General features: G+C 38.8%; 2 pseudogenes; both read right to left on the reverse strand.

The window, feature by feature from the left end:
* Positions 1-1,236: 1,236 nt before the first annotated feature.
* On the reverse strand, positions 1,237-1,355 carry LOC120586085 (uncharacterized; annotated as a pseudogene).
* Positions 1,356-2,553: 1,198 nt separating this feature from the next.
* Positions 2,554-3,366, reverse strand: LOC120586034 (programmed cell death protein 2-like; annotated as a pseudogene).
* Positions 3,367-4,199: the final 833 nt, after the last annotated feature.

A 4,199-nucleotide genomic window follows, 5' to 3' on the forward strand; every position in this document is an offset into this window, starting at 1 on the left:
AACCACAACAGTCAGGATGTGTGAGACATTGACAAAGGTAAGTTTGCCTTATGTCTTTGAGAATAAGTAGGCTTTAAAATAGCTAACACTTAAATAGCATTTGCCAGGTGCCAGGTCCTATATTGGCCACTTTACATATATCAGCACATTTGATTCTCACAAATAATGTAGGTACTGTCATTTCCATTTCACAGTAAAGAGAACAGATACAGAAAGTTTAAGCCACTTGTTCAGGGTCAGGGGTCAGAAACTAGGCAGTCTGACTCCAGGATTTGTAATTCTCAACCAGTTTACACTATGGCTCCCAGTATTGTACCCATCTCCTCAGTTTGTCTTGACTCTTCAACATAATAGTACACGTGAAGAACCTGGCACCATGCCTTGCACATAGGCGTTCTATAACCATTCATGCCGTTTCTTTCTCTCTTCCCTCCATTAAGAAAAAGCAGTACCCAAACCACAAAAGTTCCTGGAATTCAAAAGTTGCTTCAGTAATCTAAGATCCATCCCTGCAAAAAGAAATTAAAATGGTGCTTGCAAGTCCTTTGTCTGAGAAAAGATCAATGGCAAAGTGAGGTATAAGGAACATCAGGATCTGAACTTTACTCTTCAGGTCAAATATAGCACAGTACTTCTGTGGCACGTGACCACCCTGGCTGAGAAATACTCCAGCTATTGGCTAGGAGTAAAATGTCAATATCTGCCAAAGTTATGTGTTATATATATTTACCTTTTTTCATAACATATTATTTTTATGAAATTTATTGAGGTAACATTGCTTACTAACATTATATAAATTTCAGGTATACAACATAATTCAATATCTGTATAATCTACTGCATGCTCACCACCCGAAGTCTAGTTTCTTTCCATTACCATTTTTTTGATATATTTACTTTTTCTGTTTGTCTTTATTCTTACAGATCTGGGTTGTATTTTGATACCGTTTCTCTTTAGTCTTAGAGTCTGCTAGAAACGAATTATCTCACCTCTCCTCTGTGCCTATGTGTGTGATGGGGGAGGAGGGGAGGGAGAGCAGGAGAGGGGGAGGGAAGAGGAGAGAAAATGAATGTCTTTAGACTACCTTTTTTGTAATGAATTCTTTCAGTGGATATAGGATTCTAGGTTGATAATTGTTCTTCTTTTTTCTTTTTTTTTAGGCGAAGCAGACCTTGGTCGACCTCACAGATTGCAAGGACCTTGTCAGTTTACAATCCCTTATTTTTTATTTTTTTACACCTACAACATCTGGTCTTCCTAGTTAGTCTCCCATCTAAGTACTAACCAGGCCCAACCCTGCTTAGCTTCCGAGATTAGACGTGATCGACCTTGTTCAGGGTGGCATGACCGTAGACTGATAATTGTTTTTCTTTAAGCACTTTAAAGATGCTGGTGCATTGTCTCTGGATTCATTTGTTTCTCATGAGAAATCCTTCATCATTCTAAATATTGTTTCCCTATTTGTAATGCATCCTTTTCCCCTCTGACTTCTTTTAAAATATTGCTTTCAAACAGTTTAACTGTGACATGCCTTGTGTGTTTGTTTTATTTTATTTCACTTTTTTAGTTTCCAAAAACCTCAGCTATTATCTTTTTCCACATTCTTAAATTAGTAGACTTAATTTTTAAGAACAGTTTAAGATTACAGAAAAATTGGGCAGATAGCACAGGGAATTCCCATATCCTCTCCCCGCCCCCGCCACACACACGCTTTACCCTAGTATTATGTTGCATTTGTGTGGTGCATTTGTTATAATTAATAAACCTATATTAATACATTATTAACTGAAGTCCACAATTTCCATTAAATGTCACTCTTTGTATTGTACAGTTCTATAAGTTTTGGTGAATGCATACTATTGTGCATCTGCCATGAGAATATAATATAGAATAGTTTCATTGCCCTGAAAATTCCGTTCTTGTTTTTTTTTTTTTTTACTTAGGCACATAACCCATTTTTATTGAAGAAATATACATACAAGTTAAAAGATTATTTCACTGAGCCCCGACATTCACAGCTAACCAGTTCACACCCAGTATATATCTTTCTAGATTTATTTCTGTACACATACACATGCGCAAATATTTTTACAAAAATATGATCATATTATGAATAGCACTTATGATGGTATTTTGGTATCAATTTGGATCTATATCTTATTTGGTGTGCATACAGGTCTGTACCATTAAAACTGCACAGCCTTCCACTATACAGATACACAAAAATTTACGTAATTCCCTGTCACTGGACATTTTTATTTCGCAAATATTTAGACATTGTAAACAATGCCTAAAACAACATCTTTGTACCTCTATCTCTGATATAATTATTTCTTTAGGATAAAGTCCTAAAAATGGAATTGCAAGGTGTAAGAGATTATGAGCCTTTTTAAAGCTTTACGACATTGTCTTTAAGGTGTATCTGTTATATCTTGCTTCCAGACAAATTCCTCTGTGTAGCCAGTGCCTAGTCTACAGCTTCCATCACAGGTGAAGATGCATATACCTGCGCAGTCTGTCTGCCTTTAGGTAGTTGAGCAGCTGAGACATGACCTAGAATTCAAATATTATCTTGGCACCACAGGGGCAATCTGGAATATCCTTTTCTTGAGGGATATTTTCACTAAAGATCCAAACGGGGGCAATCTCTCTGCCACATTTGAAAATCTGTTCTGGTTCCAGGGCTATTTTAGTTTTAAACTTGTAGAAAAAAAATTATCTTCCCTGGATTCCTGTTTTGCCATGGAATCCAATTCTTCCCCAGCTGCTTCACCCATGCTCCCTATCATCTCCGATTCATCTTTTTCTGCATCTTCAGGTGTAATTACCTCTTCTGTTTCTATTATGATCTCCAATTCTGGAAGAAGGAAGTTGTGGTCTGGAACAGTATTGTCCAAATTATCTGATTGTCCCAATCTCCAGTCTAGAATCTGATGCTTCTTACTGCAGTAATGTACTTTGTGACATCTAGAGCATGTTTGGGGGCATAAAGAGCCACAAACCCTGCAGAGATGAGCACCAGACTTGAGCTGGAGGCACACGGATCCTCAGAACGTGGCTGATACGAGTAAAAGTCATTTTTCCTGGGTAGCTAATTTCTCAAAAAACGCGCAGGCGGCGCAACACAGCAGCACCCAGTAGCAGAAGAGGAACAGGAGGTGATGGATGGAGTAGGTTCTGCTGGGCAGGAGCCGGTACAGCAGTACTTCAGTAGTACTGAAGCCAGCTGGCAGCCACGCAGCGCACAGGCCAGCTCTGCCAGCTAGCAGCCCACCCTGCAGGGGAACTGCTCCCTGCACATCGGGAGAGCCCCGGGGGGCCTCCACCAACCCCAGCTATGCCGCTCAGGTGCGCGCCAGCCGCCATGCAGAGGGAGAAATAGGTCTCTGGGACCCAACCCCCTTGTTCTTTATCTATTTATCCTTCGCCTCCCCACCCCCAGCCCCTGGCAACCACTGACCTTTTAACTTGTTGGTTATTATGAATAAAGCTGCTATAAACATTTGTGTGCAAGTTTTTGTGTAGGCCTAAGTTTTTAACTCATTTGGATAAATGCATAGGAGTGCTATTGCTGGATTGTTCTATAAGAGTATGTTTAACTTTGTAAGAAACTGCCAAACTGACTTCCAAAGTAAGGTAGCATTTTACATTCTACCACCAATGAATGAGAGTTCCTACTGTACCACTTCTTCACTAGCATTTGTTATTGTCGGCTTTTTGGATTTTAATTATTGTAATATCTATTTAGTGTTATCTCATTGTTGTTTAAATTTGCAATTCTCTCATGGAAATTGTCGAGTATCTTTTCATGTGCTTATTTGTCATCTGTATCTTCTTTGGTGAGATATCTGTTCAGAACTTTTACCCATTTCTTTTTTTTTTTTAATTTTTTTATGGCGACATTAGGTAACGAAATCCGATAAGTTTCTGTTGTACATTTTAACAGTAAGGCAAATATATATTTGCACTATGTGTTCACCTCCCATAGTTAGATTTCTTTCTGTCACCACGTATTTGACCCCTTTTACCCCATCAACTTCCCCTCTTCCCCCTCCCCTCTGGTAACTGCTAGTTTATTGTCCATGTCCATAAGTCTCTGTTTGTTTCTCCTGTTCGATTGTTGCTTCTAGGTTTCTATCCCACATGTATGTGATATAATATGATTTTCAACTTTTTCAGTCTGGCTTATTTCGCTTAGC

The sequence above is a fragment of the Pteropus medius genome, unplaced genomic scaffold, assembly GCF_902729225.1.
Source record: "Pteropus medius unplaced genomic scaffold, Ma_sr-lr_union100, whole genome shotgun sequence".
NCBI classification, from domain to species: domain Eukaryota; kingdom Metazoa; phylum Chordata; class Mammalia; order Chiroptera; family Pteropodidae; genus Pteropus; species Pteropus medius.